General features: G+C 44.3%; 1 protein-coding gene and 1 non-coding gene across 2 annotated transcripts in view; both read right to left on the reverse strand.

Moving 5' to 3' along the window:
• Positions 1-24,825, reverse strand: part of CACHD1 (cache domain containing 1) — a 253,662-nt gene that overhangs the window by 206,806 nt on the left and 22,031 nt on the right. The window lies entirely within an intron of this gene.
• On the reverse strand, positions 15,355-15,461 carry LOC126012872 (U6 spliceosomal RNA). Its single transcript, XR_007497221.1, has one exon. It is a non-coding gene; the product is annotated as a U6 spliceosomal RNA (small nuclear RNA).

A 24,825-nucleotide genomic window follows, 5' to 3' on the forward strand; every position in this document is an offset into this window, starting at 1 on the left:
GAGAAAAGACAGGAAAGGGAAGGGAAGGGAAGGGAAGGATAAAGGGAAGGGAAGTGAAGAAAAGGATAAAGGGAAGGGAAGGGAAGAAAAGTATAAAGGGAAGGGAAGAGAAGGGAAGGGAAGGAAAGGGAAGGGAAGAAAAGGATAAAGGGAAGGGAAGGGAATAAAAAGAAATCCTTGGTGGACCAGAAAGATACTATAAGGTAGGGTGCTTGCCCTGCATATGGCCAATCTGAGTTCAATCCTGGGCATCTCATAGGGTCTCTCAAGCACCACAGTTCTAGAGCACAGAGCCAGGAATATTAATGAGTGTGCCCCCACCTGAAGAAAACCAGCAGGTAGTCTCTTTTTTTTTTTCCAGTGCAAGAAAGAGTAAAGACACATTAAACTATGACATTAGGCTTTGCAAGAACACGATTCCTAAAAGGATCCACTTGCAGTCTCGGCTCTGTAAGATTTCTTTATTACTATTTGCTTTTCTGATTTTCCACATAAATAAATTCTGTTTTTTTTCCCCCAAAGTAATCTGGTACTTTCACAGATTTTAAATTTATTTTTTTTCCTTTTAAAATTTCCCCGTTATTCAATTTTAATGTCCTTGGAGTGTTTTATCTGGGGATTAGACAACTGTACCAAAACACAGCTGTTCCACTTTTTTTTTTTTTGGCCTTTATTTTTCACATTAAAAAACTCCCACTATCAGCCAGTCCAATTAGTTAGTCGCTATCAAAAGCCGTTTCGGTCTTTCATCTTCGGGCAAACTGGATCCGAGTGACCGGGTGTCATGGAAACTGTATCTGGGGTCATTTCCTGTTTCAATTGTTTGGACACACACACACACAAAAAAAAGTCCAGCTCTATCAGATGGAAATTAATGAATACTTGCTGTTGCCTCTTGAAGAGCCAGCAATGAAATAAAAAGTAATTATCCATTTGGACCAAGTTTTCCCACCAACACTAAGGAACCTGGAGAGATCAAGGCATCCCCTAAAGGAGAAGGGGTGCTTGGAAGCTATTTTCAACTCCCATTGTCTTCATTCAATGGTCGGTTTGAATTCACCTGCGTTATCCTCAACCCAAGAGGAGGCATAATAAATATAAAAAATTGTAATGTATTCCAAAAAGAAATCTTGCTCAATCTAGACTATGCAAACAAAGAACTCACATGTGCGCGCGCGCGCGCGCGCACACACACACACACACACACACACACACACACACACACACACACACACACACACACGAAAAGTAGAGCTAAAGGCCTACTCCCAGCAATACCAGGTAAAAACTTGTGGTTAGGAAATGAAGTCGTGGCAGGAATTCTGTCATAATGAGCCCCTTAGTGATCGAAAGTGTTCCAGAGCACAGGATGGATGGAAACAGCATGCCAGATGAGACAATGGGGATTGCAACCCGTGTTTAATAGGTTTCAGCTCTGTCTAAATAACTATTGTCAAAAAAAAAAAAAAAAACATGGAAGCAATACAGCAAATCAATTTTAGAGCTCAGGAGGCTTTGCTTAAAGAAGACAGCGATGAAGTGTACATTACAGGCGAAGTTCACAGTTCCATTGTGTGAGCGGCGCCCAAACTCCCATGTTTTCTGGCCTGTCTAGGGTGGAGACGTGGGGGGAAATCTTGCTCCTGGATTCCAAATAAGGAAGCTAGCAGTCCTGCTGATTAAAGAAGGAAATAACTGGAAAAACATCCAACAGCAAATTCAAATTAGAGGAGTTTTAGAGGCCTAATATCTAACATACAACTGGAGGGAAAGGAGAGGGAGAGAGAGAGAAGGAAGGCGGGGTGGGGGTGGGGGGAGAGAGAGAGCTTTTCAGCAATCATGACAGCCCAGTCCTTGACCTTTGTCACTTCATCACTGTGCTAATTTCATCCACTGGAGGCAGCTCAACCAAAGCAGCCTTGTCCAAGATTTTGCTCCTATCTTCTTTCACACAGGCCACCCAGCTCCTCCCAAACAAACAAAAAAATCTATATTCTTCTGTGCCCTAAGGGACAGGCTATTTTTTTAACCAAAAATAAGACAGAGCAGGTGATTTCTTCATTTTTTTAAAAAATGTATTTAATAATTTAATTAAATCATCATGATGTGACAGTTAAAAAGTGTCAATAGGGTCAAATCGATAGCACAGCAGGGAGGGTGTTTGCCAGGCATGTGCTGATCCACCAGGCAACCCATATGGTGTGTTACCCCATCTTCCAGCATGATCAGGAGTAATTCCTAAATGCAGAGCCAGGAGTAAGCCTTGAGCACCACAGCGTATGCACCAAACACCAAAGTGGGGGGGGGGCCTTAATAGTTGAATTTCAGTCATAAAAATATTCCAATAGCCATCCCTTTACCAGTGTTCATTTCCTATCACCAATTTGCCCAGTTTCCCATCCATTCCCCACCATCAGCCTGCTTCTAAGGTACTTCCTCTTTCTCTCTGATTTTTTTTGGGGGGAGGGCACATCAGTTTGACGATTAGGGGTTACTCCTGGCTCTGAGCTCAGAAATCAAATTTAACAGGTTCAGGAACCATATGAGATGCCAGGGATCGAACCTGGTCGGATACCATATGAGATGCCAGGGATCGAACCTGGACGGATACGGCATGACATGGCCACATGCAAGGTAACTACCCTACCACTGTGCTATATCACTCCAGTCCCTCTCTCTAATTTCTAATTGGGTATCAAATCTAACTTCTTTTTTTTATACAGCTTTAGGGAAGGCCCACTCTCTATCCTTCCATCTTAATTCCCATAGGCAGCCTTCCAGAACGTGTGTTTTTATTCAGGTTCTTCAGAATTTGGTCTGTATGAACACGCAAAACTAGAAGAGATCAATTCACCAGTGCTTTTTTATTTTTACCAGAAGTAGAAATAATTTCTAGATAGTGTATTTCTTACACAGGAAAAAAAATGTTAAGATGTAGACTTAATTGCTAAAGGCATCAACACCAAAAAAGGCAGAAATCAGTTGAAAGAGGTGATGAGACTAGATTCAAATAAATCAGAGAATACAGCTACCAAGCAGACAAGAACCTTTGGTCATAACATGTGTAAGGTTTGATTCCGAGAGAAATAAGACATAAAATAGAGATGGGGCTGGGAGGGATTGTGATTTGTGAGAGGTGAGAAATAACTTGGATCAAGAAGACCAGGTACAGAGCAGTTTTATCTTCTGATCTTCTCTGTCCTTCACCCCTTCCGGAAGGACACGGTCCCTGCTGGATACTTTCATATTCTGAGTAAGAATTTGTTCTCGGGCCGGTGAGGTGGCGCTAGAGGTAAGGTGTCTGCCTTGCAAGCGCTAGCCAAGGAAGGACTGCCGTTTGATCCCCCCGCGTCCCATATCGTCCCCCCAAGCCAGGTCAATTTCTGAGCGCTTAGCCAGGAGTAACCCCTGAGCATCAAACGGGTGTACCCCCCCCCAAAAAAAAAGAATTAGTTCTCAATCAAGAAGAGTAATGCCTGTCCAAACAAATGTCAGTGTTCACCTCAGGCCTAAAAGAAGGATAAGAATTCTCCAGGTCTTGGGGCTAGAGTAATGGCATATGCGGTAGGACGTTTGCCTTACATGCTGCTGACCTAGGAGAGACCAAGGTTCGATCCCTAGGCATCTCATATGGTTCCCCAAGCCAGGAGCGATTTCTGAGTGCATAGTCAGGAATAACTCCTGAGTATCACCTGGTGTGCCCCCCACCTCAAAAAAAAAAAAAAAAAGAATTCTTCAGGCCTATCTTGACCTAGCAGGCACAAGCTGAAATGCTAACTTGTGACCAGGTAGAAGATGCTATGACTTTGTGATGTCTTTTGTTTATCTGTTTTGTGTTGTTTGTTTTGTTTGTTTGTTTTGTTTTTGGGCAACACCCAGCAGTGGCACTCTTGGTTCTGCACTCTGAAATTACTCCTGGCTGGCTCGAGGGAGCATATGGGATGCCAGGAATCAAACCCAGGTGGGTCACATGCAAGGCAAATGCTCTACCTTCTGTGCTGTCTCGTGAGCCCCTGGGTTTTTTTAAAATGCTGTTGAGAGTAATGTATGCTTTGGCTAATAAACAAGACTCAGTAGCATGTCTCACAATTAGTTTAATTTCAAATAAATGTGGAACATTTATATTAAAGTTGTCTGTGATCTCTACAAGTTGCAGACATTAGCTTTGCTTTGGTAGCCCATATCCCAGGTACTGGCTGAAGAGAAAGTACAGAAAATAAGGAATTTGAATGTAGCTGACACCAGGATTTGAGTCTCCAGTATAGTCAAGAGTGTTCCCTGAACACAGATCCAGCAATAAAGCTCAGAGTACAACGGGGTGTGGCCCAAGTAAATAAAAACAAAAACAAAATCTCAGGTGTTGCTATGGCCATAAGGTTTAGTCTATATACATCACAGACAAGAGAGGCAATTCATTCTCATTAGAAGTTTGCGTTATTAATGGCTTTGTAGCATCAAACTTCATGATTTAGGAAGAGTCCAATACACTTGAATTGGAGTCACCGTGAATCTACCCTGTGTCTCAAACCACCACAAATTCTCAAGCAGAGTTTAGCAGGGTCTCCAGAACCAGGTGAACAGCAGTGTGTTCATTCCTCTGTGGGTTTTCCACTGTCACTGAGTTTCTATCACTGATTGTGTTTTCACCAACTGTTCAGAACATGACAACAAATGAATGAGGAAGAAAAACATCAAGTTGTTCAAATGCAATGGTAGGGAGGCTTTGGGTACCTTCAAAGCCCAGAAAACTGACAAACACATCATCCCATAATAAAGGAATAGTCAAATCTCCAGACAAAAGACAGCTGGTTTAAAATACCCTGTGCAAAGGCTTGTCAGGAGTTGAAGAAACAGGAAGACACCTGTGGGTGACGGATACAGGATGCAGGGATCATGGGAACCGGATGTGTCCTGAGCTGGTGCACAAATAGTTCCCAAACTCATGGTCAAGGCCGGCCTTTTTGATAAGTGGAGTCACACAAGGCAATTCACACCCTTTTAGGGCTTCCGGCATCCTAGAAGTCATGAAGATAGAAAAATGCTCTCGTGGAGATGAATACAAGCCACTAGCCATACACAATACACAGGAAGCTGAACTCCTAATTCTCACATCTCTGGGCCTCCAACAAGCAATGACTCACAGCTTGCTACCCAGAGAGTCCATGTTTGAAAATAAAAAAAAGCTCTGGAATTCAGGTCATAAAATGCAGGAAGACCAGAGAGCCAGGAAGTTAAGGCTAAAGGGTAAGGGGCGGGGGTGTCTTGTCTTGTTTCATAGCTTCAATGTGGGGATGGAAAGGGCATTGGAGAAGGGCAGCTGAACTTCAAAAAGCCAAAAAGCCAAGAAAGCTTCCTCTATGAATGCCTTTAAAATGACAAAAGGAATCTTGCAGGTCCCTCCCACCTGCAAAACTAAGGATTGGGGAGCAGAGAGACAGTAGAGGTGAGACAGCTGCTTGCCTTGCAAGTGGCCAACCTGACTTCAATCTCTGACAGCTCATATGGTCCCCTTAGCCCTGTAACCTGGAGTGGTCCCTAAGCAAGGAGCCAAGAGTAAGTCTGGAGAGGTGGCGCTAGAAGTAAGGCATCTATCTACCTTGCAAGCGAGAGCCAAGGACGGACCTCGGTTCGAACTCCTGGCATTCCATATGGTCCCCCCTCCCCAGGGGCGATTTCTGAGCTCATAGCCAGGAGTAATCTCTAAGTGTCAAATGGGTGTGGCCCCCCCCCACAAAAAAAAACCAAAATACAAACAAACAAAAAAGAGTAAATCCTAAGCATCACTGGGCATGGCCCAACAACACAAGAAAAAATGTTGGTAACCTGGGACCGGAGAGATAGCACGGAGGTAAGGCGTTTGTTCAAATCGGTAAGACGGTAGTTCAAATCCCGGCATCCCATATGGTCCCCCGTGCCTGCCAGGGGCGATTTCTGAGCATAGAGCCAGGAGTAACCCCTGAGCGCTGCCGGGTGTGACCCAAAGACAAAACAAAAAAAATGTTGGTAACTTGAAATAGTTCAAAGACAAGAATAAAAGAAACAATGAGAATTAGTTGTTAATGAGTGGAAAATCGAGTGCAATACAAGTTTCTACTGAAGGGTGTATAAACAAAAAAAGCATTTCCATTTCAAAGGAGAAATGAAGAGAGTTGGGATTGGGGGAACTGTGCTGGCTTCGGAGAATAGGGTGTTGGGAAGTTGCTTGTGGCTGGGTGGCATAAAGTGGCAAAGCATTAGCCTTGCCAATCTGCAGCTTCCAATCTGCCTTTCCACCCAGTTTGGCACCAGCCAATGGTACAACAACCTGTGATCTCCATCTCTATGGCCCTTGCATCTCTGTCCTCTCTGGCAAACCACAGCCTATCCAAGCATCACAATTACAGCATACAACCCACTCCACACACAACATACATGACCCACCAGTATGTGGGACCACCAATCATCACAGCAGCAAAGAAAGGGAAGAACAAAGTAATAGAACAGAGTAAATAAAATTGGGGGCTTAGCGGTAGAGCACTGCCTTGCCTGAGAGAGGCCCTGGTTCAATCCCAAGCAACACAAAGAAGTGAATCAGAAATCTATTATGCTGAGTGAAATAAGTCAGAGAGAGAGAGAGAGAGAGAGAGAGAGAGAGAGAGAGAGAGAGAGAGAGAGAGAGAGAGAAACGCAGAATGGTCTCACTCATCTATGGGTTTTAAGAACAATGAAAGACATTCTTGCAATAATAATTTTCAGACAAAAAAGGGAAAAGAGCTGGAAGTTACAGCTCACCTCAGGAAGCTCACCACAAAGAGTGATGAGTTTAGTTAGAGAAATAACTACATTTTGAACTGTCCTAATAATGAGAATATATGAGGGAAATGGAAAGCCTGTTTAGAGTACAGGCAGGGGTTGGGTGGGGAGGAGGGAGATTTGGGACACTGGTGATGGGAATGTTGCACTGGTGATGGGTGGTGTTCTTTACATGGCTGAAACTCAAACACAATCATGTATATAATAAAATAAAAAAAAAAAAAAAGAAAGAAGATAGAACATAACATAATTATTTAACTTTTCAAAGTGCACAAATCAGCTGCCATACACCATAACGAGGCCTTGCTCCCTGTTCTCTCTGTACCTACCTTGTTTAACTGTGATGAGCTCCTGGTAGTACCGGGCCTCCCCTGTCCTATTTAGGTCTATTAAAAGAATCAGTAAAGCTGTTCTGGAGGAATGAGGAATGCCTTAAAGTTGGTCAAAGGGCTTACGGATCTATCTGTCACTCACTTGGGGCCCCTGATAATCTCCCCCGCCCCACACACACACTTCCTTGCTGGCACTGTGACATGAGTTCCATTATTTTCTGCCCAGGGGCTGACCCATTTACCAGGAGGTAAGAGCTCTTCTAACAAACCAAAAGAATAAACCAGGATTTCATGTTTGTTAATTCCAAGCTTTTACTCAGGTCTTTTCCTCTGAACTATCTGACTCCAAATAGCCGTGGTTCTCAGCACCATCACACCCATTTCACGGCTTTAAGAAACCTCAATTCGGGGCCGGGCGGTGACGCTAAAGGTAAGGTGCCTGCCTTGCCTGCGCTAGCCTTGGACAGACCGCCCCCGGTGTCCCATATGGTCCCCCAAGCCAGGAGCAACTTCTGAGCACATAGCCAGGAGTAACCCCTGAGCGTTACCAGGTGTGGCCCAAAAACCAAAAAAAAAAAAAAAAAAAAAAAAAAAAGAAACCTCAATTCTCCAAGTGGAATGTCACCAGCCCATCTGGGTCCTCTTGGGTCTACTCTGAATGTCACATGACACACTAACTTAGCAGCATTTAAAAGGAACTGGGAAAATGAGGGCCAAGCCACTGGGACCTCCAGGAACTCCTCTTGTGAGTCTAAATCCTGTAACACTGCTGGCTGGCAGGAAAAAAAAAAAAAGTTCTGCAGACCCAATGTGGGCAAATTTTAAATAATTGCTAAAGTCAGATAAGTTCCTCAGGTTTTTTTAAAGCTCAAGACTCATTAGCAGTTGAGAAGAAAATATAAACTTCCCCAAACATACGATTTTTAAAAAATGAAAAAGAAAGGACTAGATTTCTACTGAACTTTGAAACATGAATCTTCAGAGCCCTCAGGATAAAAGTGACAGCTAGAATCCTTTAATCTTGAGAAGGTTCCTTCCATGAAAACCTGGAGGGCAGGAAACCATTTAGGCTATGCGTTTCCATTTTTTTGAAATTTTCAGGCAACTTCTAGGTTTTGAGGAAATGAGATTTCTCTGCATGACTATCCCATGAAAAGCTAAATCTGGCCTTTTGGTTCAATGCACCCAGAAGTACAGGTTCCCAGTCCCAGGGTTCAGCTGGAAAGACCTTGACCAGGCCTCACCTTATCTTTCCAACCAATCCCAGGGCACCATCATAGTGAGGAGAGGCCGGTCCACACTACCATCTTTACCACTGCCACTCAAAGTAGTCAGGGAAGGCACTGTGTAATTTTCAAGAATGTTCCAGAAGCTAGCAGTGAAGATTCTTATTCTCTGAGAGGGTTTTGGGGTGACACTTGGCAGTGTGTAGGTCACTCCTGACAGAAGCAGGGATCAAGATTGGGGTCTATGCTGCATACAAGGCAAGCACTTTACCCCCTGTAGTCACTCTCTGCCCCCCCCCCCCCCAATGTAATGCTTTGGGTTTCAAAGAACTGGAGGGAAATTGAGTCAACATATTCTCCTACAAATTAGACCAGGAAAGGTATTTGACAGGTTCCAGAAAGAAACGATGCCACAGTCCAGATCATGTGGTTAGCTCAAGGCCTAAAAGTGCCAGGAAGTTTCCTTGCTCAAAGATGGCTACATTCTCTTTACCTCCTCGTCCTGCCTGCCTCCACTTCAAACCAGAATACTATACCTCAATCATTCAATCATTCTGAAGAAAGTGTAAAATTATGTAAAATTCTGACATCACTGATCAATGCTAAGTCTCTTAGTGGGAGAGAAAGATCCTACATATTTCAAAGGATGGGTCCAAAGTCGCTGGAACAAGCAGCCACTATCAAGTCACTTTCTTTCACAACCACCAGGTTCTAGGCTGGCTGGTCTGGGCCAGGAGCCAGGTTGGCAAACAAAGCATTCTAAAACTCCAAGGTATTAAATGCCCTCTTGCCTTTGGCAATGCGCTCAAAGCTATTCAAATCTATTATAGTAAAATGAAAATAGAGCTACTGAGGTCTCCAGCCAGCCAAGAGGAAAGGCGTCCGTACATGTTTGTTTGAAGAGCAAAAAAAATGTTTTTGTTTCTCTCTTCCAACTCTTGTTTCAGTTTCCTTGTGATAGACAAGCCTAGAAGAAAAAAATATTTTTGATGCAGAAGAGGCTGGGGAAGACCCAGCAAAAAGCTTGTTGGGGGGCCGGGTAGGTGGCGCTGGAGGTAAGGTGTCTGCCTTGCAAGCGCTAGCCAAGGAAGGACCGCGGTTCGATCACCCGGCGTCCCATATGGTCCCCCCAAGCCAGGGGCGATTTCTGAGCACATAGCCAGGAGTAACCCCTGAGCGTCAAACGGGTGTGGCCCAAAAACCAAAAAAAAAAAAAAAAGCTTGTTGGGTAAAGATGCGAGAAAAAGTAGGCTTAGATAAGAAATGAGAAAATTTTGGAACAAGGAGTTTTTTTGAAAATTAGGGCCGGAGAGATAGCATGGAGGTAAAGTGTTTGCCTTGCATGCAGAAGGTCAGGGGTTCGAATCCCAGCATCCCATATGGTCCCCGAGCCTGCCAGGAGCGATTTCTGAGCGTAGAGCCGAGCCAGGAGGAACCCCTGAGCACTGCCGGTGTGACCCCAAAACCCCTCCCAAAAATATTCAAGATAGCAACTCAGATTCAGAGTGGGTAGACAAATAATGATAGAGACGAGGGCCAGGAGGACTGGTCCATGGTAGGAAGCATGTCACAAAGAGCAGGAGAGTGCAGTTAAGGCAGAGAAGGGACCACTATGACAATGAAAGTTAGGAATGATCACTCTGGACAAAAACTGGGTGCTGAAAGAAGATAAAATGATATACACGATACTCCTTCAGTAACAATATTGTAAACTATAGTGTCTAAAAAGAGAGAGAGAGAGAGAGAGAGAGAGAGAGAGAGAGAGAGAAGAAAAATGTGTGCCATATTCAGTCATTGTATGACTAAAACTCAATCATGAACAAGTTTGTGATGGTGTATCTTACAATGATTCCATTATTTTTTTTTTTTTTTTTTGGTTTTTGGGCCACACCTGGTGGTGCTCAGGGGTTACTCCTGGCTGTCTGCTCAGAAATAGCTCCTGGCAGGCACGGGGGACCATATGGGACAACGGGATTCAAACCAACCACCTTTGGTCCGGGATCGGCTGCTTTCAAGGCAAACACCGCTGTGCTATCTCTCCGGGCCCACAATGATTTCATTTTTAAAACTAATTCATTTAAAACAAACAAACAAACAAAAAGAATGGTTTGACACGTACACTAAAAAAAGAGAAAAAACTCCACCCACCTAATCTCTTAGGTTTGTTCAAGAAAAAGGAAAGTCTTGACAGAATCTTTTGAGTACTCTTTCCTAATCAAATGAGGGGCAGAACCTTCCTTTTACCATCCCTCAAACCACAACCAGGACAGGCAGATCAAGTACCTTGGGGACACACCCTTCTGTATGGTAAATCACATGGAAGATGAATGAAAAATTCATCATTCTTTCAAGTGTCTGAGAAAACCAGGAATGAGTCATTTGAGCTGTTTCCACACAGAAGGTCAAGAAGATATAAATTCTGATTACATAAGAGAGCTTTCCCTAAGCCACCAGGAAGAAATAAATTCCAGAACAAAGAATAAACACGATAGATTATGAGGTTTACCTAAGACTGTGGCATTCTAGCTTCAGGCTTTCTCCTCATCTCAGTTTTACTGATGCACAATTAATGCCAACACTGCATTCATTTAAGGTCTACAACATTGATTTGGTCAATACATGTAATGCAAAATGGTCAACACGGTTAGTTAAAACCATGGGGCTGCAGAAATAGTATAATGGGTAAGTTGCTTGCTTTGCATTCAACCAACCCGGGTTCAGTTCCTAGTATCTCATATGGTCGGTCCCTGAGCATCACCAGGAATGATTCCTGAGTGCAGAGCCAGGAGTAACCCCTGACCACAGCCAAGTATGGCACCAAAACAAAACCAAACAAAAATCAACAAAACAATTAGTTTACAATTCCCACCACCACAGTTACAATCATTTTTTTATGAAGTGATATACTAAGACCTCTTAACAACTTTTTGTTATTAATTATCTTTATTCCATATGGAAAAGTACAGTAGTTGTGCAGAAAACAAAACTACATAACAAAAGAGTAAGATTTTCACAGATGTTAAAGAAAACAATAAGCCTTAGTAATTATAGTAAAACTCATGAAAAGCTTATAAAATAGGCTAAAGCTGTACAAAGTATTCTGTACACATTCAGGAGCAAATGATAAAGAATGATACTGGGAAATTCCTTCCCTCTTAACAACTTTTAAACGCACAACCTAGTCTTTATAAAATATACAATCATTATTGGGTCAGAGAGATAGCATGGAGGTAAGGTGTTTGCCTTGCATGCAGAAGGACTGTGGTTCAAATCCTGGCATCCCATATGGTCCCCCAAGCCTGCCAGGAGCAATTTCTGAGTGTAGAGTCAAGAGTAACTCCTAAGCGCTACTGGGTGTGACTCCCCCCAAAAAAAACAAAAAATAAAAAATAATAAAATCATCATTCTGTACATTCAGTCCCCAGAACACACTTGTCTCACTTATACTTTGATGTGTATAGTTGGTTTGTTTAGTGTCAAATTCATCAGAGGTGGTGAAGACTGGGATTTCTCTCCAGCAGTCCTGGAGGGAGGGGGAATCTTTTCATCAGGGATGGAACCCAGGGCTCCAGTCCAGGGAACCAGAGCCATAGCACAGTGGTAGAGCTTTTGCCTTGTATACAGCCAACCCTGCACGGACCCGGTTAGTTCTCGGCATCCCATATGGTCTCTGGAGCCGCCAGGAGTAACCCCTGAGTGCCTCCAGGTGTGAACCCCCCAAAAAAGAGCTCCAGCCCACTGAACCCTTCGAATGATCTCATCTTGGAAGTTTGACTCCATTTGTTCTTGAGTTTCCTAGCCTCCCATCCTGTCCCTCTAAGATGATTCTTTATATCTGCTTCCATTTCCATCTAATTTAAAATTACTTCTACCGGGGCGGCGAGGTGGTGCTAGAGGTAAGGTGTCTGCCTTGCAAGCGCTAGTCAAGGAAGGACCGCGGTTGGATCCCCCCCGCATCCCATATCGTCCCCCCAAGCCAGGGGCGATTTCTGAGCACTTAGCCAGAAGTAACCCCTGAGCATCAAACGGGTGTGGCCCCCCCCCAAAAAACAAAAATAAATAAATAAATAAAATTACTTCTACCAATACCCTCCCCCGCAAGCTATGGGGTGCTCCCATATATGCCTTCTTGGGGGGAGAACTAACAGCTTCTGTGTCTTGAACTACCACGTCAAAGCCACAGATCCTGTAGACAAAGCCCTGGGAAAGTCTGCCTATACCTGACAGCAAGAAAGGATAGGCAGGAAGTACTGGAGAACTCTGGAATCCACAGAATTAAACTAAATCTCCACAGAAGCTAACATGGATTTGAATCTAACCTCTTCTGCTTTATGAACTTCCAAAAACCCTCTTTGACATCAGTAACTGGCTGCTTCAGAAAAGAGAGGTTAATACTGATATAAACCAGCATGGATGAGGGGGCCCAAAATGCATGTTCTCTGTTAAGTCCTTTCTGGTGGCTGCCTATCTAAGCAACAATTCTTGTTTTCAGCAGCAAGAGATGCTTACAGTTTTACTGATAGTTGAAGAAGCAAACAGCTTCTACTTGGTTCAGTTTGTGACTCGTGTGCTTGTAAAATAAGTTTAAAGAGGGGACGAGCACTAGTACAGGGGTAGGGAGTTTGCTTTTCATGTGGCTGACCCAGGCTGGACCTGGGTTTGATCCCAAGTGTCCCATATGGTCCCCTGAGCCAGGAGTGATTTCTTTTTTTTTTTTGGTTTTTGGGCCACACCTGGCGGTGCTCAGGCATTACTCCTGGCTGTCTGCTCAGAAATAGCTCCTGGCAGGCACGGGGGACCATATGGGACACCGGGATTCGAACCAACCACCTTTGGTCCTGGATCGGCTACTTGCAAGGCAAACGCCACTGGGCTATCTCTTCGGGCCCAGGAGTGATTTCTGAGTGCAAAGCCAGGAGTAACTCCTGAGTGCCACCAAGTGTGGCCCCGAAACAAAAACAAAAAAAGTTTAAAAAAAAAGAAGGGGGCGGGGCTGGCACAATAGTACAGTGGTAGGGCATTTACCTGGCATGCAGCTGACCAGGGTTCTATCCTAGCATTCCATGTGGTCCCCAGAGCCTGTCAGAAATAATTTATTTGTTTTGTTTTATTGGGTCACACCCAGAGGTACTCAGGGGTTATTCCTGGTTCTGTGCTTAATTTTTTTTTTTTTTTTGATATTTGGGTCACATCCAGTACACTCAGGGGTTACACCTGGCTCTGCACTCAGAAATCACTCCTAGCAGGCCACTGGGAATCATATGGGATGATGAGATTTGAATCACCGTCCGTCCTGGGTCAGTTGCATGCAAGGCAAACTCCTTACTGCTGTGCTATCTCTCCGGCTACCTTAGGAGTAATTTCTAAGTGCAAAGACAGGAATAATCCCTGAGTGCCGCCAGGTGTGGCCCCAAAACAAAACAAAACAAAACAAAACAAAAAAAAATATATATATATAAAAGAAAATATATAGGGGAATAGAATAAATGCTCACCTTGCAATATGGTCAACCCCAGTTCATTTCCCAAATGCTCTTACCCAGGCCTGTCAAGTGTGGCCCATAAAAGAAAAGGAAAAGGAAAAAAAGGGAAAGGGGAAGGGAAAAGAAAAAGGGCAAAGGAGAGGGAAAAAATAAGGGGAAAGGAAAAGAAAGGGGGAAAGGGAAAGGGAAGGAGAAGGGGGAAGGGAAACTGGGAAGGGAAAGGGAGGGTGGAAGGAAGGGAAAGGGAAGAGGAAGGACAGGAGAAAGGGAAGGGGAAGGAAGAAGGGAAGGGAAGCTGGGAAGGGAAAGGAAAGAGAAGGGGATAAAAATTAGGGAAGGGAAGGCAAAGGAAGGGCAGGGGATAGGAGGGGAGAAGGAGATAAAAAATTTTCCCTTCATGTTAAGAGAAAACAGGGATGGACAGACCACTGAAAGACATTCATCTGCTTGACCAGGCAAAGCCCTACCTACCCAATCTCAAAGAAAAGTCACTTCTGGAGACTAAACTAAGAGGATAAAGCTTAAAAGGATCCACTTTCCCCACAGCTCCCAGGAGCTGGGTCCTTATTGAAAATGCAAAACCCACACCTAGGGATAAGGAGAAATAAAAGATGGAGCTGCAGGGGCCCAGGCCCCAAGCCTGGATCTCCACAGGGTCCAGCTCAGCCCTTCTTTCTCCCAGCCCGGCTCAGACATTGGGGATCCGGATGACTGGGGAAGGGCCCCATGAATCACTGGGCAAGAGAACAAAGACACACAGAGGCAGCAAAAAGAGCCAGGGCTGTAAGGAGTTTTGGGTGGGGGTTTGTTTCTATGAGCTCAATGAGCCCCAAGAAATGTGTTTAAAACCACTGCAAGGAGGAAAGGGCTGAGAATGGGGAGAGGGGAGGGGCACATACTCCTCCCCCTTAAGGGGTGATTAATCCCAACGAGGAAACAGCCACCAGGTAAAACTGCTGCAGGGCTTGGGTTGAACAAGCTGGTACCTGCACATCCCTGGCCCACACCAGCAGGCTGGTAGCGCTCTGTAGGGCCCAGTTTCAGTCATTGTGCCCCACTGCCTGCCATCAGGGGAGAGAAGTGTGGGACCAGGCTTTTTGCTAACTGCTTCTCCTGTCTCTGGAAGCAGGCAGGAATGAATAAGGAAGAATTTCCATTAAGATTTATTCTGCCTTGGGTCTAAGAGACAGTACAGCAGGTAACTAAAATTGCCTTAGTAGCTAAAATGGTCTTGGTAGCTCAAATTGCTTTGCACGTAGCCAACCCAGGTTCAATCCCCGGCATCCCTTATGTCTCCTGAGCACCTACCTGCAGGAGTTATCCTTGAGCACTGCCTGAGTGTGGTGCACAAACAAAAGTAAGATTTTCTCTGCCTTCTCTCAGGCTATGCCATGAAACCGTGTGAGCAAAATGCCCTGTTCTATGCTTGGACACCAGGAACTGTGACTTGTGTTAAATGAAGTCGGTCCAAGTGTGAGCCACAAGTGGTACACATTGATGTCAGTGTGTTATTTTTTTTTTTTTAAATATGGAACGCTTCACGAATTTGCGTGTCATCCTTGCGCAGGGGCCATGCTAATCTTCTCTGTATCGTTCCAATTTTAGTATATGTGCTGCCGAAGCGAGCACGTCAGTGTGTTATTTGATCACAGCACTGGCTTCAATGATGACAAAACGGTCCCCCTCATTCCTAATGATGTTTTTTTCCTCCTGGAAGGGAATCAAAGGGCTGTTATACAAAGACCAATCCAGCCATTATAAAATGGACATTTTATTGTAAAGATAAATCTTTCACTGCAAAAACATTTCTGGGTGCTAGAGAGATAATAAAGTGTCTAAAGTGCTTGCCTTACTTGCAGGTGGCCCACCTACGTTTGATCCCAAGCACCACATATGGTTCCCCCAAGCTCTGCTAGGAGTGATCCCAGAGTGCAGAGCCAGGAGTAAGTCCTGAGTACCTCCAAGTGGATCCAAAACCAAAAACAAAACCATATGGTCCTTCGAGCACTGCGAGGAGTGTTTCCTAAGTGCAGAGCCCAGAGTAATCCCTGAGCATCACCAGAAGAAACGATCTTTTAAGAAATGTTCCCCATTCCTCACTCACTACTTTCAGTGGCTGACCTTGGCATTCTCCGATAAAAAAACTTTGTACCTTCTTAAAAATAACTCCTGCCTAATTAGGCCCTAACACAGAATAATAAATTTATTTCCCTTTAAATTTTTCCACAGTCATCGTCCGGGTGTCCACAAAGGCAGGGTGATGATATACTTTCTTAAAGTTACTTAAGCAAAACTTGGTTTAATTTCATGACATTTTACTTCACCATCTCTAACAACCCCCTTTAATTGGCTCCCCCAAGGTTTATTTAACAGATAAAGAAATCGAGGCTCTGAAGTCCAGTGGCCCCATATTTTTTTAAAGTGGTCTTTGTATGTTTTTATTTATTTTATTTTATTTTATTGGTTTTTGGGTCACACCCGGCAGCGCTCAGGGGTTACTCCTGGATCTATGTTCAGAAATCGCCCCTGGCAGGCACAGGGGACCATATGGGATGCCAGGATTTGAACCACTGTCCTTCTGCATGAAAGGCAAACGCCTTACCTCCATGCTATCTCTCCGGCTCCTATTTATTTATTTTAAACTTTATTGATTGATTGGTTTTTGGACCACACCCATTAGTGACCAGAAGTTACTCCTGGCTCTGCATGCAGAAATCATTCCTGGCAGGCTTGCGGGACCATATAGGATACCAGGAATAGAACAGGATCCCTCCCAGGTTGGTGTCATGCCAGGCAAACGCCCTACTGTTATCTCTCGGGCCTCTCATCGACGCCATCTTTGTGCAGCTCCCTTGCACTGTTCTTTTTAGGGGGGTGGGTTGGGGCCACATTCAGTGATGCTTAAAGCTTCCTCCTGACTGTGCTCAGGGATTACTCTTGGCAGTGCTCAGGGGATCATATAAGGTGCCAGGATTGAACTGGGGTCAGCAACATGCAAGGCAAAGCACCTTAACCCGGTACTACCCCTCTGGCCCTCAGCCTCAGTTCTCAAAAGGCAAAATAGTTCTGACACTAGAAGCCCTGCACCCGTCTCCTTCCGAGACGGAAACTCTTCCGAGCAAATGCCAAATTTGCAGGAGGCTGGTTGGAAAAGAAGCTCTCATGGATGATTATTAATTTACCCAGCTCTCTCAGAAAGCTGTTTGATGTAAATGGCAAGGGTTCGAAGGTCAAAGTGGAAGCAGTTTGTGCTTTAATTTCAACCCCCCTAGAGGTGCATGAGTGTTTCCTATTAGCAAGAACCCTGTAGCCAACAAATGCTGGGCTCGGATCAAACGGCCTTCCATCTTTTAAGTGAGAACATCACAGGAGACATTTTCAGAGGAAAAACAGGCCCTGTCAGACCCGCAGGACAGAATAGAGGCAGCTCTGCCGTAGGGATTCTGAGAAGCAGCCGCTGATTTTTGCTGAAATGGCTCAGCAACTGTGACTTGTCCTTCATACAGTTATTCTCGGGACCAGAAGGAAATGGAACAAATTCAGACTGAGATGATGGATGGATCCTTTGGCCCCATCCCCACCATTGGCCAATGGCCATACGATGAGGATCTGGCATTTCAGATGCTTTTCTAAGATGCCTGGAACACAGGGGTGAGTCCTTGAAGAACAGCCAAGACCAAAGCCAGAAAGACAGAAGTCAGGGTGGAGCGGTGATCGAGACTGGCTGAAGAAGAAGGAATAAATGGAACTAAAAAAAGAGCATGAACTTAAGCATTTTTCCAAACATAACATTATAGGGCCAGAGAGAGAGTACAGTGCGGTAGGGTGCTTGTCTTGCACACCTGCTATTGACCCGGGTTCAATCTCTGGTATACCCTGTGGTGCCCTGAGCATCACTAGGATTGATCTCTGAGTACAGAGGCAGGAATAAGCCCTGAGCTTTGTTGGGTATGGCCCCAAATGCACCCCACCCAAAAATTAACATTACAGGTCTAAAGTGACAAGAATGGGGGTTAAGGTTTTTGCCATGTACAGAACTGAGCTAGGTTTGATCCCCAACACATAGCCCCCTCCTTCACCAGGAGTGATGCCTGCGCATAGAGCCAGGATACAGAATAGTTCCTAAATATCCATTGTTGAATGAGGCCCAACTACCTCCTCACCAAAAAAGAGGGGGGAAAATATAGCCAATGAACAGCTGTACTTAACACTATAGGTTTGCACTGGTAGTATTTGATTAAAAAGTAGTTAACCGTGGATCATAGAGGTAGAACAGTGGGTAAGGTGCTTGCCTTGCACAAGTCCAACCCAAATTGATCTCCAGCATCCCAAATGGTCCCTTGAGATTCACCAGGAGTGATTTCTGGGTGCAGAGCCAGGAATAACCCTTGAATGTGGACAGCTGAGACATAAAAACAAACAAAAAATAATAAAAAGTAGGGGCTGGAGCGGTGGCACAAGTGGTAAGGCATCTGCCTTGCCCTCACTAGCCTAGGACTGACCTCGGTTCAATCCCCCGGGGTCTCATATGTTCCCCCAAGCCAGGAGCGATTTCTGAGCCATAGCCAGGAGTAACCCCTAAGTGTCAACTGGCGTGGCCCCTAAACCAAAAAGTAGAAATAAAAATAAATAAATAAAAAGTAGCTAAACATAACACTTCCTTTCTCTTCCTGCCCTAAGCAGCAGTTCCTCTTTCCCTTCATTAGGCCCCAATATGGGGTCCCTCTAGCTGTTCAGAGCAAGAAGAGCTTGATCTCCCTGCAAAAAACCAATACCTGTGACTTTGTGCCTGAGGTACTGAGTTCAACAACTGTAGGCTGCCCACCTGGCTGACTTATGAAACCCCGCAGCCACAGGGAGCTCACCCTATTTGGATTTCAACGAAGGCTCTGAAAGAAAGTGACCCCTCCCCAGCAAGTAAAATTTAAAAATTATATAAACCCAGGGGCCAGAAAGATAGTATAGTAGGTAGGTACAGTGGGTAGAGTGCATGCCTTGCACACAGCCAACTGGGGTTCAATTCCAGACATCCCATATGGTCCCTGAGCACTACCAGGAGTAATTCCTGAGTGCACAGTCAAGAGTTATCCCTGAGCATTGCCAGGTGTGGCCCCAAAACAACAATAAAAATAATAATAATAAAATTTAAAAAACCCATTTCTTTTATTCACTTTGTTATTTGTTTCCTTTGGTTTATTAATTTCTGGGCCACATCCAGCAGTGCTATGGCTTTACTCCTGGCTCTGTGTTCAGAGAACCATCTAAAGTTCCATGGATCAACTCCAGATCATCTTTATGCAAGGCAAGAACCTTATCCTCTGTACTATAGCTCCAGCCCAAAAACCAGAGTTTCTCTTATCCATTGTTGAAGCGGCTTGGGATCTTGTTCTGAACAGCAGAACCAAGAGAGCTCAGGAGGCCATTCTGTAAAAGGGGGAACATCAGAGCCATTTCCAGCACCTTCTTCAGCAATTGCCCTGGCTGCTTCAGGAAAATGAACATTTTTCCATTTGAAGAACCCACTACACCCTTCAAAAAGGCCAATTAAGCCAGGCCTGGAGTGAAATCTGGGGAATAGCAGTGTGCCTCGGGGCGAAAGGCAGTTCAGAAAAAGGCAGAAGGAAAATATTCAAGTTCAGGAGACACGCAGTGGAAGAGTAAATCACTGTAATAGTTTACAGACCACTTCTGAGTCATCTGCACATGCTCAGGAGACAGCAGCCAGGGAAAGAGTTTAAAGTCCCAAACCAGCTGCCCTGGCCCTACATCTACCCATCTTAACCACCAAGCTCCCAAATTTACCTGCACTGACCTTCTTCCCCTGCTCTGACCCTCATCCTCCAGGGCCTGTTTACTAATCCTCCCAGTAGAATGTTCTGGAACATTCATTCCAGGAAAGCTGGATTCTATCTGGCTAACCACTCACTCTCTCTTCAGCATCTCTGAGAAAGCCAGGCTAGTAACTCTATGAGAAATTAAGGTCAACATAGAACACTTACTTAATTTTCCTGGTTATGCCATTTAGCTAACCTGTTGTAATGTAGTTATATGTGTTGATTTTGGGGGTGGGGCCCTCCTGGTATCATTAGGGTGTGACCACAGCTGCCCCTAGTGATGCTGAGGAGGCCATGTGGTGCCAGGTGTTTTATGCATGTTTAGTCCTTTGAACTATCTTCCTGGTCCTGATGCTCTTTTTGTTTGTTTGTTTGTTTTTTTGGGTCACACCTGGCAGCACTCTGCTCTACACTCAGAAATCGCTTCTGGCAGGCTCAGGGGACCATAGCATCCCCTGATGCTCATGTTTTTAAGGACAGGGGCTGTCTACAGAAATCTAATGCTGAGAATAAAACTGAAATCAATTATCTCTATGTTCCGTGTCTACATAATTTTGGTCTTAGTCATCTAAACAGAACATTGTTTATGAAAGCCCAAGTCTATGGATATATCAGATACCTAATTTGTGGGGCTAAGGAGACTGCTCAGATTCGTATCTTGCATACACATAACTCCACATGGTTCACCAAATTTCACTGAGGGGTGCTCTAGTGGTGCTCTGGTAGTTAAGGAAGCGCAAGAAATAAAATGTTTTTAAAAATTAAAATAAGTCTGGAGAGGAGTACAGTGGGTAGGTACATGGCCAACCTAGGTTCAAACCCTGGCATCCCAGATGGTCCCCTGAGCACTGCCAGGAATAATTCCGAATGGAGCAGAGCTTTGTGTGCCCTCAAATAAAAACAAACAAAAGCTGAAATAGATTATCTATATTTATAAAGCAAGGCTTAATAAATTGTATGTCCACTCTAAGTGTGTTGAAAGAATGGAAGGAATGGGGGCCAGAACAATAGTACACCACCAGTGTTATCCAACCCCCCACCCCCCCAAAAAAAGAAAGAATGGAAGGAATAATAATATACTTCCCACTTTTGGATTCTATGAGAGTTTGAGAAATGGTACCACAAATCTTTGACTTCCATAATTTACCAACAGCTGTGTGAATTGAAAATCCAAGACCTCAATGCATTGCATTCAAGTTCAATAATTCCTTAATCAGATCTAAAAATATATCATTTTGTTTTGGGGGGGGGCATACCAAGCTGTACTCAGGGCTTACTCTTGACTCTGCAATCAGGGATTACTCCTGGCAGGTTTTAAGGACCATATGTGATGTCAGGATTGAACCCGGACTGGGTCAGTTGTCACCAAAGAAGTCCTAGAGTCTCTCCAGTCCTAGAAGTTTCAGAAAATTACTTGAGGAGTTAATACCTAGCAGAGCTCGGTGCTTGGAGGGGTCACTCTTGGTATTTAGAGTCAGAGATCAAATTCAGGGCACCTATATGCAAAGTCTGCTCTCCAACCCACTGCGCTATCTCTCCAGGCCTCTTAAGGAATTCTTGATAACTTTGTCTGAACTAGATGGCACTAGCTCTTAAGAACTATAAACCTCTCAAAAATCACTTAAAATCAATTAAGGCTGGGAATGTAGCTCAGTGGTACTAGTACTTTTGCTTGCATGTGGTAGGCACTAGGTTCGATTCCCAGCACCACAACACCATAACTAAAAGTTACTAAATTTCTATGATGTTGGAGCCAGAGCAGTGGCGCAAGTGGTAGGGCATTAGCCTTGCATGCACTAACATAGGACAGATCGCGTTTAGATCCCCCTGCATCCCATATGGTGTGACCCAAAAAGCAAAAAAAAAAAAAAAGATGTTTATTTGCAAATACAGTAGCTGTTGTTTAGCTCCCACAGCAAAATGCTGCAGTTTTAAATAGGTAAACACTTTGTGGAAAAACATGTTTCATTTTAGTAAGCTAAATACAGGCTGTCACAGAGTCTCTTCAGAAAGCCACAATCCTTCCCCCTTTTTTTTTCGGCCACACCCATTTGATGCTCAGGGGTTACTCCTGGCTAAGTGCTCAGAAACTGCCCCTGGCTTGGGGGGACCATATGGGACGCCGGGGGATCAAACCACGGTCCTTCCTTGGCTAGCGCTTGCTAGGCAGATACCTTACCTCTAGCGCCACCTCGCCGGCCCCCACAATCCCCTTTTAACCTTCTAAACATATCCTGTACCAGATGCAGCCAACCAAGTTACTTTGGGCAGCAATAGACCCTAATCACCTCACAAACAGTATGAATGAGGCTCTAAGTAACCAAATCACCTCCTACTAGTCAGTCTCATTCTTTAGGAGGGTATATGCTTTGCATTTGTGAGGCACGGGGGTTCAGGCACCAGCACCCCAAGGGAGCAAGTCAAATTTTTATAAAGGTGTAGGGTGTTTGCCTTGCACACAGCCGATCCAGGACAGATGGTGATTTGAATCCCGGCATTCGATATGGTCCCCCTTGCCTGCCAGGAGTGATTTCTGAGTGCAGAGCCAGGAGTAACCCTTGAATGCTGCCGGGTCTGACCCCAAAAAAACTAAAAAAAAAAAAAAAAATTTATGGGGCCAGAGTGGTGGCGCACGCGGTAGGGATTTGCCTTGCATGCGCTAACCTAGGACGGACCACGATTTGATCCCCCAGTGTCCCATATGGTCCCCCAAGCCAGGAGCGATTTCCAAGTTGCATAGCCAAGAGTAACCCCTGAGCATCACCGGGTGTGGCCCAAAACGCAAAAAAAAGAAGAAAAAGAAAAAGAAAAAATATTATAAAGGAAGAACTGGAGAATAAGATGCTAGCTGATATGATCACAATCACTCCAGAAGGCTAATGTCCCATGTCATAGGCTAATATCGCTGGCAAGGCTCTTCACCAAGGCTCTTCAGTGCTTTATAGGCAGGAAATGAGAGGGGAGAGATGAGAACAGCTCCACAGCCAGCCCAAGGGAAAGCAATCCTGTCCTCTTCAGTCAATTCACCTATCTGCTCCCCCAAAAGGACTTTTGGGACACCCAGGCCAACAAGCCTGTTTACCTCCTACTTTATCTTGTCCCAGATGGATTAATGCTTGCTATTTCAATCTCTCCCTGGGGCCAATCAATAGTACTACAAGAAGAAGGTACCTTGCTTGCAGCTGACCTGGATTTGATCCCTGGCACCCAATCAGGTCTACTGAGCCAAGAGTAATCCCTAAGTGCAGAACCATGAGTAAGGCTATTGGATTACTAGCAGTTATGCCCCCAAACCAAAATAATAATAATAATAACAACAACAATAACAAGAATAATATAATCTTCTTCTCAAAGGTCAGCTCTTATAGGCAGAGATTCTGGTCTATTCCTTTCCAGTTTCCATATTCAGAGAACACAGTGGGAACTGCTCAAGAATGACCAAAACTAAGAATCGAACAGTCACCAAAAATCTCTTAAATGGTGCTTTGTTTTCTGCTGGAAACAAGAACTACAAAACCCAGAACCATTTATTTAAAGATCATGAATTATAAAAAAATTAAATTAAAAAAAATAAAATTTAAAAAATAAAAACGAAACACAGAAAAATAAAATAAAGATCATGGGCTATCCTTGTTTCTTTCTAATCTTGAGTCTTTCATCATGAGTCTTTCAGTTATGAAAGCAAAACTATTGTGTGAACAAAGTGTCACTAAAACAAACAATTTAGAGCAGAAGCACTTGGCCTGTATCAGGAAAATAAGATGATATCTAAGTGGAGAAAATTGCCAGTGCTGCTCAAAACTCAACCATGAACAGGCGCATTGGGTCTTTTGGACTAATGGAGATATTGTAAAAGTGAACTGGGGTGATCACTGCATCATTTTAAATTGAGTAAAAATTGTTTTCTAAGGGCTAGAGAGATAGTACAGTAAGGAGGGCACTTACCTGGTACACAAGCACTATATATGATCCCCAAAACACCACCAGGAAATGATCCCTGAGCTGACAAGTCAGTAGTAAGCCCTGAATATGTATGTGTGTGGCCCACAAACAGATCAAAAATTTTTTGCTTTCAAGGGCCAAAGAGACAGTACAGGTGTTACAGCAATTGTCTTGCAGGCAGCTGACTTAAGTCTCATCCCTGGCACCCCATAGGGTTCCCTGAGGTCTAAGCCCTCTCCTGAATTGTTTCCTAAAATCAACAATTAGAAGGCAATTTTAGAAATAGGCAGTAGTTTGGGTATTTCACACACAAACACACACACACAAACACACACACACATACACACATGCAAACATGTGCACACAGGGCTGATGCAATAGTATAGTGAGCACAACATTTGTTTGCTTTGCATGCTACTGACCCAGGCTTGATCTGAGGCCACTCACATGATCTCCAGGCCCTCCTGGACTGATCCCTGATGATCCCTGAGCACAGAACCAAAAGTAATCCCTGAGCACTGCCAGGTATGGCCTCACCCTTTCCAAAAAAGGATAAACAGATGGTAAATAGACACATGAAAAAATGCTCAGCACTGTTATCAGGGAAATATTGGTTTAAACTAGAAAGAAGATATTTCTTTGCACAATGAAAATGACTAATATTAAAAACAACCAAATTCTGGTCAACTCAGCCTGATGTCTTTTGCTCAGAGAAAAACACAACAAGGCACTATCCCTTAGGAAAACAGAGGATCAGAAAGTCTTTGATTTTGTTGTTTGGTGGTGTTGGGGATTCAACTCAGAAGTCACACAGGCAAGGTGTGACTTTTACCACTAAACCATGTTCCCTTCCCAATTTCCTTTTTTTTTTTCTTTTGGTTTTGGACTACACACGATGATGCTCAGGGATCACTCCTGGCAGTGCTCAAGGTGGGATGCTGGGGATAGAACTAGGGGTCACCACCACGTGCAAGGCAAATGCCCTACCCATAGTCCAATTGTTCCAATCCTCCCTACCCAATTTCTTAAAGATCAACAGGTATTTCTCATTTGACACAGTAACCTGGCAAGATGGTACAGCTGAGAGGGTGCATGCCTTGCACATGGTGGTGACAGCCACAGCATGTGATCGACTGCTCCTGGCCACTCCATATGGTCCCATCAAGTTCACCAGGAGTGATACCTCCTGAACACAAAGCTGGGTGTGATTTCAAATC

Source organism: Suncus etruscus, chromosome 6, assembly GCF_024139225.1.
Source record: "Suncus etruscus isolate mSunEtr1 chromosome 6, mSunEtr1.pri.cur, whole genome shotgun sequence".
Taxonomy (NCBI): Eukaryota; Metazoa; Chordata; class Mammalia; order Eulipotyphla; family Soricidae; genus Suncus; species Suncus etruscus.